Source organism: Triticum urartu, chromosome 4A (genome assembly GCF_056163025.1).
Source record: "Triticum urartu cultivar PI428250 chromosome 4A, HENAU_Tu73, whole genome shotgun sequence".
Lineage (NCBI taxonomy): Eukaryota > Viridiplantae > Streptophyta > Magnoliopsida > Poales > Poaceae > Triticum > Triticum urartu.
The window spans coordinates 589,271,726-589,285,580 of NC_141876.1; the positions used below are offsets into that span (position 1 = coordinate 589,271,726).

The window sequence follows — 13,855 nt, forward strand, 5'->3', positions numbered from 1 at the left end:
GGGCTAATCAGTCAGACAAATTTAGATGCAACAACGCAAGGAAACTGAAAGGTAAGTCTCAATGCATACGGGGCTTCGGTTGCAGGGCAGAGGAAAGCGAGTCGAACCTCATCTCTGTTGTCGCCTCGCAGTGGTCTAAGAGAATAATGAGACAGACAGTTTAAAAAAGGTTAGAGGAAACACCGGATAGAGTTTGTTTGCCGGATGGAGTTTGTTAGCCTGATGAAGTTTGTTGGCCGGATAACATCAAACGCGACCTGATTTTTAGCTTCCACGGTTGCAGGATATGTTAGCATCGTGTGAAAATAAAAAAGTGCATAGCCATACATAGCTTTTTTTTTAGATGTCATAGCCATACATAGTAGCACACAACTGACTAGAAGTCATGAGCCCATATACTCACGGGAGGTGCTTTATAAACAAAAAAAAAGTTATGTATAGCCAACTTTCGAGCTCTGCGCCGAGTCAGACCTCGAGGGGCATATGTTGACATCGATTTTGAATTCCTTACCAAACCAATTGATCTATTTGGTTGAGGTGTTCTAATAACCAACGAATGGCAAGTGCTCTTCCTTGTTTAGATCCTATTTCAATCGGAACTTTCCGCGTCGATCCTTTTTTATTACGTCTTGTTTTTACTCCTATATTGGGAGTTACTCTACGTATTGCTTGACGTAAAACCAATAGTGGATTTGTTTCTGTCTTTTGTTGAATCTTTTTCACGGCTCGATAGAGAATTTGATAAGCCAATGATTTTTTTCCGTCTTTCATAATACGGTTAACCACCATGTTAACTAATCGATTACGAAAAATTGGATCGGATTTTGCAGTTCTTTTTTCTGCAGTACCTCGACGTGACATGAGCGTGAAAGAGGTTCAAGAATCCGTTTTCTTTTTATAAGGGCTAAAATCACTTATTTTTTTGGCTTTTTGACCCCATATTGTAGGGTGGATCTCGAAAGATAGGAAAGATCTCCCTCCAAGCCGTACATACGACTTTCATCGAATACGGCTTTCCACAGAATTCTATAGGGATCTATGAGATCGAGTATGGAATTCTGTTTACTCACTTTAAATTGAGTATCCGTTTCCCTCCTTTTCCCGCTAGGATCGGAAATCCTGTATTTTCCATATCCATACGATCGAGTCCTTAGGTTTCCGAAATAGTGTAATGGAAAAAGAAGTGCTTCGAATCATTGCTATTTGACTCGGACCTGTTCTGAAAAAGTCGAGGTATTTCGAATTGTTTGTTGACACGGACAAAGTAAGGGAAAACCTCTGAAAGAATTTCCATATTGACCTTGGACATATAAGAGTTCCGAATCGAATCTCTTTAGAAAGAAGATCTTTTGTCTCATGGTAGTCTGCTCTAGTCCCTTTACGAAACTTTCGTTATTGGGTCCTTCTCCTGTTGCTTGATTCACATGGCATCATCAAATGATACAAGTCTTGGATAAGAATCTACAACGCACTAGAACGCCCTTGTTGATGATTCTTTACTGCGACTGCATCCAGCTCGAATAATGCGATATCTCACACCGAGTTCAAAGATACTTAACCCTTCCTCCTCTTACTAATACTACAGAATGTTCTTGTATGCCCAATACCTGGTATAAGCAGTGATTTCAAATCCAGAAGTGAATCGTACTAATTTCCTTTACGTAAGGCAGAGTTGGGTTTTTGGGGTTGATAGTGGAAAAGTCGACAGAGAAGGATCAGCATATCCTTGTTTAAATAGGTCCACTAGACCTTAGCTACTTAATTTCATGGTATTTAGCACGGACGATAGAAGATTGGAATGATGGTATCAATGTGCCGCATTGAAATGAGAGTGGCTATATCGCTATCAATCAAGGTGGGACAGATCAGCCATCTCCACAGATTGCTAGTTTGCTGAAAACAATCCAGCTTTTGCCAAAAGAAAGCCAAACTCTCATCCAGATGCATCTCGATTCACATTTCTATATGATAATATGCACGACCGATTCTCGTATCTGCTGATACAAGAGATTCTTTCAAAAGATAACCCTAACCCCTGGGTGGGCGAAAGATGGAGACAATACTGCCGTTGAAGCGCAAGAGTGAGCAGCAGTCCGGTCAGCCCTTGCTTTCTCAACTTGAGCAGGAAACTTCCAACCAAATAGGAGGGAGGCGCACTCTCAAATAGGAATGCAAACATAAAACGCGTGCTCTTGAGTGTCAATTCCTCTTCTGACCGAAGTGAATAACAAACATCCCTTCCATCTGGACACTGAATAATGAGAGAATCGTAGAAGTTATCGGAATCCGGGGCTAGAGTCTTTGGCTGAACATCCACAGATGATCGATTCCCTGCGCTAGCAAGTATTGGATTGGAGTGGGGGTTAGTTGGCTCACCATATGGTATAGATCGATAGATATATTTGATACGTCCTATAACATGGAGATGGAGATAGCCAAGCCCCTTTCTCGAAAGGCAAACCCTCTTTATCATCCAACACAGGATCTCCCTATGGAATACCACCATTGTCTTTCTCCATCTCACTCAATAGTATATATCGGTATAAATAGCTCAGCTCACGAAATAGAGCGAGCAAGAGCTCGAACTTGGTAGGAAAGTTCGGATAAGTCGACTCGACTCCTTAGTGCAGCGTACACTTGCTTCAGCAAAACGAGGCTCATCCATTTGTTTTGATCCGAATCACACTCTAGACCAGCTCTTCTTATAGAGAAGGAACTCCACTTTGACAGTCATACGAGAGGGAAGAGACTCAAAGTTGATGAGAATAGTCGATTTGACCGGTATCACGAATAGCAGTTTTAGTAGAAAAGGGCGTTGATGATTGAAAGGATTTCTCCTCGAACCACTAGTAACTATGTCAGCTTTTGTCATTCTGATGATACTGAATCGGATCAATATTTGGAATAACAATATCTGATCTATCAAATCGATTCATCATCGAGAATGGAATAGTATAACATAGGAATTTGATCCAAACAAACTCCGAATTGGGATTTCTTATTGGATCAGGAATCCCATTGCATTTTGCATCCTTTTCCATTTTGCTTCTTTCAGGCAGTTTTGGCTCGCAATAAAGCTAGGGTCCTGATCGAGCAAGACTACGTCCTATCTATCTACCTCTCCAAACACAATATCTTGAGTACCTATGATGGTGACTACATCTGCTGGCATGTGATGTTTGGACATAGAATCGAGTCCTTGTGAATGGGCAAAGCCAGGTGCTCTTATTTTACAACGGTAGGGACGATTACTCCCATTACTGACAAGAAAGACACCAAATTCACTTTTAGGTGCTTCAACTGCGGTATAGGTAGAAGGAGCTGGTACGGAAAAACCTTCTGTATAAAGTTCGAAATGGTGAATTGAGGTAGAGTAGACCGATGATCCGGTAGTCATTTGGCCGGCTATGGAAAGAAAAAGCTTGCATCTGCTCCCCCTAAACTATAACGGGTCCCATCTCTCTCCAAACCTAACGTGGTAGTTTCCCATCATAAGGCTTTCCATCTATAGATTGAGCCATTACCCACCAAGGATCCCATTCGTTCAGAACTCAGTCGACTGCTTCTATAGATAAGGCGGAACGTCCTTAGTTCAGCATTATAGCACATAGTCTCCGACGCTACTACAGCGCTTCGCTAACTCGAAGCGCCTCGCTATGAGAATGACGCGTCGCTAACGCTCGGCTAAGTCGTCGAACCCTCGCGCTGACCATTCGCTTTCTCAGTAGCGAAAGCGCTTCTCTTTGCCCCTTAACTTCATAAAGTATTTGGAAAGAAAAGAAAGAGATTCTTGGTTTTATTGCTCCCGCTTCCTCATCTGCGCTCGTCAAGCCAACTTTGCTTTTTGGGAGGCGAAAGAGGGGTTGAAGCGGACATGTCGAAATGACAGCATCGAAGATATCTATATACACAGGAACGCTTATTCCGGACTGCGTTCCGGAAAAAGTAGCCTACTTGACAGAAAGGGCGGGCACTCTCGGCGCGGAGGTAGGCACTCTCGTCTTTCAACCCCACCGTCACTTTGAATTTAGTGGGGCACTGTTTACTTACAGCCTCTACGAGTTGCAAGTGAATGGGGCCGGTGCGTGGTGAACGGAAGGGTTCATCAAGCCATTTCTCGCCTTAACCCCTAAACTAAATAGGAAGAGGGGTACTTGACTAATAGGGGGCAATTGCATTGCACCTGACTGTGAGGGACCTCTTGATACCTTATGTTCACTTCCTAACTAGTAGCCGGTTTCCTGTCGCGGAAGCCTTTTCCCAGTGCGCGGAGCCCCGATGAGGAAGGTGTTAGTGCTTTCTCATGGGGTCAATAATGCTAATCCCTCTTTTTGTGCCGGGAAGAAGATAAGAAAAGGCGAAGCCTTCTCTTGGTTTCCCAACCTGTTGCTTCTAAAGGCTGCCCTCTCTCGGCTGGATTTTGGTCCAGCCTACTGCGAGGATCCCGTATCCCGTACATCGTCTTTCTCCCTCCTGGGTTCCCGTGGTTCCTATGCCGCCGCGTTTCCCGGTCCTTTTCTTTTAGTGCTTCGACCCGAAGCGATAGCTTGACGCGTTTTCCGTGGATAAGATGGCAGCGCTCCAGCTCACTAAAGAATGGGACGGCAGTGGTCCGCCGGCAAGCTCGTTCTGATCCTGGACGCAGTACATTGGAATCCTGAAGCACCACCACGAACGCTACCGCGCGTGCGCCTGCGGTGCGGTAAGGCACCACCCTGTTGTGCCAGCAGCCAACTCCGGCGTGTCAGCTTAGTTATCCTCATCAAGCCACAACCTTGATGTCTAGCTTCCCAACTGGTAGACGGTTCCCTTTCCCCCGGATCAATGAAGAAGGGAGAAGTCAGTTGATTCCTCCGAAGAACCGGAAGCGAAGCGCTATGCCGGGGCGAGGGGACGGGAAAAGAAACTGCTCCGAAGAAAGATATTGGGGTTCCCAATGCTTCTCCACGCCCAACGAGATGCGCCAACCTCGGGATGCTTTACTCCTAACCCCACGGCGGTTCCGAGACGGAGCTTAACCTGAGTCTCGGTTAAGAACGGCGATGATCTACGTTTCACACGGCGCACGATTCCATGGATAGTTTCATTCGAGATCGTGATGGAGGACATAGCTTACGATCATCGGCTTTGATCATGCCACTAGGCATTTGATTAGGACATTGCACAATGATCCGAACACTTTGTCGCATCTCTTCGATACGGATACAGTAACGATCATAGCGATCTCCTCTTGTACCTACTGGTACGTCAAGATCCGATTGGTCATGAACATCGTAAGGTGCTGCTCTTCGCGAATCCCAGCATACCCCAGGTTGGGATGGGTAGGCCCACCACTTCACTTTTGCACTTTCACTTAGGCCCGGGCCAAGTCAGTGGGGGGACCCTGTCGGGCTCCTTCCCCCCCAAAACAAACTGTACGTGGGAGTTTCCCTTCATACGGCTCGAATCATTCTCAGATGCCCCGAGAGGCATCTTTCCTTATGATCTGGTGGTTCACACGCGCGCAAACGAGCACCGGCCGCAACAGCAAGGAACTATGACCAATAGAGTCAGACACAGAGCGTCATACTTCTTTATCTTGTGATGGTTGAGGAGTTTCTTTCTCAGAGGGTGCGGGACGCTTGCGGAGTCCGTGCCTTCCGTACCACCACAGGTCGTTCTTGGGCAGATCCCGCTCCTAAACATAAGGGAGGGATAGGGGGAAAGGGGCCCTAAAAATCATATAAATAGGGTTGTAGAAAGACCACTTTCATTCGACGTTCCGGGGCGCCCGATTCGATCGACGAATTTGGCGAGCTGATCCGCTTTGATCCAGGAGAAAGCCCAGTCAGCCACCTTTTCGGTGCAGGTCACGTGACCTACAGCTCGGCCTTCGCTTTTTGAGACTTCCTCTACCCACATCTCTATGTGCCCGCAGCACTTTCATATGGAGAAAGATGGGCTTACCATGTTCCATCAATAGCACCTAACCTATGCCGATTTTGGCGGACCGTGCTCCACCCCGGTGAACTCATGCGGTTCCGACGTGCCCAGAGGCCAGAGGCGAATCCGTTCACGGTCCGTAGGACCAACACCATTCGAAGGTTGATGGCCCGCCCCGCCTAGAATAGGAATCTTTGACTGGGCTTACACACATTCGCTCACTTACGCTGTCCCCCCTCAGCTCACCCTAGCCCCGGGTACGTCGTCTCCAAGGCTTCACACAAAATCTTCACTGACAACATATGCATGCTTTTGTAGGGTCAGGCAGAACCGTTGTTGCCTGATGGGAACTTCCCCCATATTGCTATCAATGTCTTCATGTCGCACGACCTCTTAACATTACACCACTGAATCCCCAATCCTTTGCTTGCTGTGCAGTGACAGTACCAATATCCACTAATCGTTGTTTCCAGATACGGTTGCCGGTTGACATCTCTTCTAATTCGTCGACACGAGAAGCAAATTGTTGTGTGGAGGAATCAATATCTCGACATAAGCCAAGAGGCAGATCTTGTGCCACTCCACCAGGTCGTATGAAACTGGCATGCATCCTGGCTCCCGGGACTCTTTCATAGAATTCCAACAATTTCTCCCACTCCTCAAAAGCCCAAAGGAACGGAGTTGATGCTCCCACATCCATAGCATGAGTAGTTGAAGCAAGTGAATGATTTGAAATTCGAGTTATTTCACAGAATAACACTCTTATATATTGAGCTCGTAATGGTACCTCACAATTCAAAAGTCTCTCTACGGCTGAAGAATGAGCGTGTTCTTGGGCCATCGTAGAAACATAGATAGGGTCAACGACGGAACGAACAACGAAACTTTACGACAGCTTTTTCGTACACGTTCACTTGCATCACATACACAAGTGCTCTCTGAACCGTGCAATAAGGTCACCCATAACACGGCTCTCCCACTGGAGTTACCTTAGCCCCGGGCCATGCTATTCCATGATATTGGAAAAAGTTGACTAATTATTATCATCGTCTTGAAAGCTGGGCGCCTTTTGAATATGAGTGGGGCTCCTAGTCTAGGCGGCGCCTTCGTGGAGCCAAACCGAAGGAAGAGCAAAAGGGCGAGGCCACACCCGGCTTCGAATAGGAGGGGGGCTTAGCTCTGGATCCCGCCTGCTTGCAGAAATGAATGGATCAGAAAGGGGGCTGGGTTCTATTTCCGGGCCGGGCAGGAGGTGAAGGCCAGAAGAAGAAGAGAAGTGCGCCTTCCCGGTAAGGAAGAGGATAAAAAGGTGCTGTCATCTATCTCGACCTGTTTCCCGAGGCGTTGGAAATGAAGACCGGCTCAGAGAATCACTGGCGTGCTTTCTCTCCCCCATCGTTTCGCCAACAAAGAAGTCATCCTTGACTTGACTATTGACCATTCCATCCCTACCGAGCTGCCTCTTCGAAGTATTTACCTCTGCCTTTCTTTTTTGAGAACATACCCTTCAAATCAAAAAGAAAAAAAGAAAGAAAAGTTCCTCGTCTGTGATTTAATCGGCCCTAAGGGAGTTTACTCGACCCATTCTCCAGTCTCCCGCACTGCTCAAGTGTGCGACTCCGTATGAGGACCTCCTTCCCTTTTGCTCTGCCCACTCTCCGTTCACACGGTTATCAAAGCGGAGGAAGGGCGGGCAGCAGGTACCACGAGCCCTCTGTCCCACACATCTATCAAGAAGCAAGTGTAGTTCACCGGTTCCACCGAATGCTCCTATCTCTCGGCAAAGATCGTGTGAGTGTGCAGTTATGCTTCGGATGCTTCGCCATGGAATAGATCGATTCAGTTCCCCTTCTTTTCCGGTGCACTCGCTTTGTATCTCCGACACACAAGGAAGGACGCGGTGGGAAGAAAGCTGCCCTAGCCTCTGTCCGGTCGATCATTCCGCTGGCATCTTGCATTCACGCCTCCGTTTGACTGCCGCTCGGGAATGTAGTTGTAGATACGTGAGTCTTAGTGGGTCGTTGGCTCCACCTCTTATCTCCTTCTACGACATGCTGTAGTCGTCGCCATATTCAATATGTCACTTAGTCATATCTGCCTCGCAGCGGGTCAGCACCTCCGAAAGAAAGGGAGGGAGGACTTCATTCAGTGACTCCGCGATCGCCCTCTAAACGATCAAAATAAGGTAAAGCTTGAAGATAAGTTTTGTACTCGATTAATTTCTCAGTCCCTCTAGTCGGGTGGGCGCCGGCCGGCCGGATCCCCCTGAAAACCGTACGTGCGGGTCTCCCCGCATGCGGCTCACGCCATTTGAGGTGGCCCAGCCCAGCATTCATTCGCAAATCCTGTAGTGAAATTGAGACTGCTCGACCTCGGAAGCTAATTCGCGTGTAGGCAGCGCTGTCTTAATACCGTTGACTGTATCTATTCATTGATACATTGGCTCGCTCCCCCCCTCTTTTTTCAAGAATGAATGAGCCGCTCGGACCTTCCATTTCCGTCAAATGACCCGGCTTCCCCTGGCTCTTCCACCGTCCGGGCTCCCTTTCCTCCCTATGCTCCCCCGGCGCAGGCCCACCACGCTTCGCGCCTGCGGCGTTTTCGCCAGACGGTCTTTGCCAGTAGTGCCATCCTCCCCGCAGGCTGTCTGTATGGGTGGGTTGTCCCTTGCTGCTACGTTCTGTTAGGCGCTATGAATTACAGGAAATTCAGTGGTTGACTTGGACAGCAGGCGGGTTACACGTTCCACTGTGCCGAGATGTGAGGTGCAGGTGGTGATGATCACCCCGGGGTATGCGCTAGCGCCCTTGACGGGCACTCCAGGACCCGCCTACGCTCGTGAAAACCCAGGTCGGTCCTCCGACCAGATGTGTGGATAACGAGGCCACCTTCACAACCTTCTCCCTTCTATCTTTATCCAAAGTCAGGTAGGGCGGTTCGCTTGAGTTGCTCAACCGTCCCTTTGCCCGGTGCTCATGACGCGCTACGGAACCTCCACCGTGCTAGCGGCATAGGAGCCTACTCAGCGTCAGCGGCTTCGTGCCGCACTGGAGTGATCCAATATGTGGTTCCGCACGTTCCACCACTTCTCCGTTCATTTCCAATACTGATCGTGAAACACCATGAGCAGCAGGATGTTGAGGTCCGGAATTCGAAGTGAAATTCTTGATTTGCCCGTTCCTAGTCGTCATGGGAAAGAAATAAGAAAGAAATAAGAAAGAGATTATTCCCCTAGAGCTTGTCCAGTACCACCAGTACTCAAAATGCATCTCCGCGCGTCTACCTGGCGCTTTTATTAGCCGCCTTGCATGCAAGCGAAGCGCTATTGGCGGCAATTAATAGCTCACTGAGCGATGATTGATGCAGTCAGTCAGTGCCCTCGATTATTCTATTCCTGATAGAAGGATCATGGCGCCCCGGAAGCATTCCATCCAGCAGCAGCATCTCCTTCAACCACGCGAGGACAAAACTGATGTTAGCTACATTCGAGCGTTCACCGCACAGAGGCGATCTCGAACACTACCTATGATAATAAATCCAAAGGAAAGGTCGACAAAATGATTCAATCTGACTTTATCGGTATTCTGGATTGAGTAAAAAAGGGATATATGAAGTTCAAGGCCTTGCCAAAACCGTCATGGCCCTATTATGTATAGGCCGTACTAAGCCAATAGCGAATAACAAACTCTTTCCTGCTCCCTCGACCTTAATTAACTCCCCCATCCTGCCAAGCCTCAGCTGCCAGCCCATTGTATCTAAGCACACTGCGGCAAATTGATACAAGTAGCTAAAGATCTCGCATCCGACATCTCCGGCCGAACGGTTAGGCAACACTAGGGCGCCTGGGTCAAAATTCCGCTTACCAAACAAGATGTCGAGAGGCGAACTCTGTAATTCCCCTCCTGCAAAAGTGATAGCGGCTGTAGCATCCGTGTGGAAGAGGGTAAGCTTTCGGCAACACCTTTTTCAGATTGGAAAGGATGAATACTTGTGTTGGGTCCTGCAGACCAGGATAGCCTCAGATCAAAACCTAATAAATGTACCTGGGGTTGATCATATTTTTTGGGCAATAAGTATTCAGGAATTTGAGCGCTTATGTAGCTAAAAACTCTGCCACCTGAATACTTGATTCATTAAGGTCGTCACCCTATACCCGGAAGTCTCTATCGTTTTCTTTGTCTGTTAAGCTTCACAGGGTTGGGACTCCCTAAATCAAACTGCAATCGTTGTTTATCAACCACTCACGACGACACCGAGATCTTCGACTTAGCTCCCACAGGTCATCCACCCGGGGCGGAAGATAACGAAAGGGAGACAAAGTCCTAACTAAATCAACACACAATAACCTCAACCTTCTACCCATTCCATCCATCATATCAGTCGAGTCGAGGAGATTCGTTCTTATCTATAGATAAGGCAAGAGAGAACTTATGACCTCGCGGATGGAGAGGGATTCGAACCCCCGGTATTCCTATCAATACTTCGGTTTTCAAGACCGACTCTTTCAACCGCTCAGACATCCATCCCTGCGCTCGCCCGCCCTATCTATCTGCGCGCTGGCAGGTAGGGGCAACTCTATGTGATTCGCTACGCTTGCTTGCGCCCCACCCCGTAAGCTGACTCTATTGCCTAGCGGTTAGCGACACTTTTCCGGTAGTACGAATCGCTACGCTTCGCTTCTTTCTATATGATAATATGCACCGTCGGTTGCTGCGCTCCCTGCGGGTAATAGCAAGAGAGTGAAGAACGAACGATCCTCAAAAAAGTCAGCAGTGAATGAGTCCGACTCGAGTTCGTGAGTCAAAGGCGTGGCAAGAGAGCGAGTTCGACTCGCGAACGATCCGCAAGTGAAGGACCGATCCTTTAACGCCAGTACTGTTGCGAGACTGGTACTTGGCGGCTCACGAGCAACATATAGAAAAAGGTTGCCCATCACTCCCTCGCTCCTTTTTGAAGGCCCACCGCTCCCCCTTTCTTTAAGTATCTATCCCGGCTTGCATTTTGGGGCGAGTACTACAGTTCCTCCATAATCACACAGAACGCCCAGCTTCGAAGAGCTGCTCTCTCCCCAGTCCACAGCAAGGTGTGGAATCTGGATCTACTGTGTGTTCTGACTCTATTGGATCAAGTCAGATACTAAGCCTTCTACTACTACTACTTAGGAGATCAAATGCTATATTTCAGAGATTGGACTCTCTTACTGTGTTTTTTCAGGGCTGTTCCCGAGCCAGGTTCCCTGGATCCATTCTTACCTAAATGGATGAATGAAGAAGGGGGCCGAGCAGATACGACGGCCACACACACTTCTTTTTAGCCGAATAAAGCCGGATCTACTACACGGCTAGGATCAGAGAAAGATTGAGAAAGCAAGATCAAACCTACTCTACTGTCGATTCAAAAGGTAAACAGCCCCCGAAGACTTTATCAATGAATGGATCAAAGAAGTTTATCTATCTAAGTCATCGTATATAAGGGAAGAAGCCCGCCCCTGATCGAAGAATGAAGAAGCTAGCCCGGGTAGACTTTAAGACCAACTTGGTGTAGAGACGACTATGATGGTCGGCCTCCACAGACTGAACGCGGGAGATTCTTTCACCCTGTTTTTAGTAGTGCGAGGAGGATAGAGCTCCCAGCAACGACTGATTGTTCGTACGAGCGAAGGAGCGAGCATGCTTTACCCTTAGAGTGAAGTTGACATTCACAGGTCTTGTGGGAACTCCTTCAGTTCAGGTAGCCATAGTCACTCAGGGCTATAGTGGTAGTAGCAAGATCGAAATTGTGAGATTGGCTCGATCACAAACTATCAAGAAGAAAGATCAAGATTCACTTTTGTCGGGCAAAGAACTCTATTGAGGAAATGACTTCGCTCACTGAAGACCAAGCAGCAGCCATTCTAGATGAAAGGACACAAGCCTAAAACTTGAATGCGGATCTATTTATCTGGAATTCCTATCTTCAGAAATAAAGAGTTGCCTATCTTCAGAAATGCTGGTATAGTTGACTTGCCTCTGTTCTCGCACCGGTGTCTGCCAGGGTCTGAACCATTAGGTAGAGGATCAGCTGAAAGAAAAGGCAGACAGAGATCTTGCGCCAGATCCGTATACATTCAGCACCCTCATTACAGCATTTGCTAAGCATGAAAAGTGGTTGGAGCTATGCTTATGTGCACGAAAATGCAGGAGAAAGGATGGCACCCAGAGACGAGGAAGGGCGTAGCAAGCGACGAAATGCTTCGGTGAAAGCTAGAACCAACTCTGCGAGGAAAGCGGAAGCAAACAGTTATGATGTGGTTGATAGTGTTTTTAGGGATAACCTAAGTCGGCGTTACCCGACATAGTCAACGGGGTACCTTCATTCTTTAACAATTCCGGACATAGGAACAATGAGCTGTCTCCACGGCTTCTCTTCCAAACCAATATCGCAATGGATCTATCTTCAGCTTATTCTCTCAATCAATGAATGCGGGTCATCGTGGAGAATCAGGGGAAGTGTAGACTATAAGTAGCCAATTTGCAATTCATTTCCTTGGCAATGACGAGTGATGGTATCTCGAAGCCATTCATCTTATCTCTGCAGCAGGAGATTCTTCACCGGACAAAAGATAAGGAAAAGACAAAGAAATCCCATGGGTAGTTTTTGGAAAAACCTATTCTGTAGGAGAGAGAGGCCTACCTATGAAAACTAGTATGTATCTTTTTCTTGGTTTAAGCAGTGCAGGAAATTGTCGGTCCTAAAAACAATGTGTCCCCATGATCATTTTACATCACGATATCTTTTTCTTCTGGTTATGCGTTTTCCTCTGAACTTTTCTTTTTATTTATTTTATGGAATCGTCCGGGCAGAAACGGGGATAGTGATTGATGGCATAGAGTTTTGATAGAAAACTCGTATCAAAATCATACCAAAAGAAAGTCTCGATTCGAGGAACGGAATACAGGTCCATGATAGAACACAGACCGGTAAGAGAAAGGAAAGTAAGCATAGTCTTCATTGAACCGGAAGAACAATTTGATTTTCCGTCAACAAAGTAACGCTGTGCAAACTCATCTGATCCCTGTTTGGGACTTCTTCTTCATGTCACGAGCCGGAATCGAACCGGCGCTTTCCAGATGCATGGTCAGGATAGATACCTATCAGATCGCGACTTTGATTTCGCAGTTCAAGAGGAGACCTCCCTACATCTGCGGGCTGGCGGTCCTGCCGGCCAGCCGACACAAAATCCAATTCGAGTTTTCAATACGGAGCCTGAAATAGTTTTTCAATTCAATACGGAGCCTGAAATAGTTTCTAAATACAATACGGAGCCTGAAATAGTTTTTCAATTCAATACGGAGCTTATACCAGTCTAGTTCAATTAAAGATCAAATGGCGCAAAATAGTTTGCTTAGATGGGAAAATTCCAAAAGCGCATATAAAAAGACATCAAAAAATGCACATACATCGGTACCCACGGAAAAGGCAAAAGCGGCTGGCCGCTAAAATAAGTGAAATGAAATAAAAAATACATCTGCATTTGATAATACATCTGCATTTGAGAAAAGTAATCTATATTTGCATTAGCAGCAACGAAATAAGGAATCTGAGAATAAGGGTTTGGATTAGGGGGAGGAGGGGAATTTATTTCTTCTTCCAACTCCATTAAATTAGAACTCACACTTTCTACGCTCATAGCCGGCCCATTGACAGAATTTGGGTATGACGACGCTGGGTCAAATTCCACAAGCATGCCGTCCATTGAATCCGGGAAAAAAAAAGGATCCATCGTGATTCCCCATCTTTTTCAGCTCTGCTCCCAAACAAAAGAGAAAGGGAGACTTAGTTTTAGATCGGCGTTGGTTTTTCCAACGAAAAACAAGAACATTCTTTCACGAACAAAATGCTAGTGGATTTGTAACGCATACGATGGATTTCCCATCGACGAAGGCCACACGTC

The 13,855-nt window shown here is 47.0% G+C and overlaps 1 pseudogene; it reads left to right on the top strand.

Moving 5' to 3' along the window:
• The first annotated feature begins 7,545 nt into the window (after nucleotides 1-7,545).
• LOC147976901 (uncharacterized) lies at nucleotides 7,546-8,106 on the top strand (annotated as a pseudogene).
• Nucleotides 8,107-13,855: the final 5,749 nt, after the last annotated feature.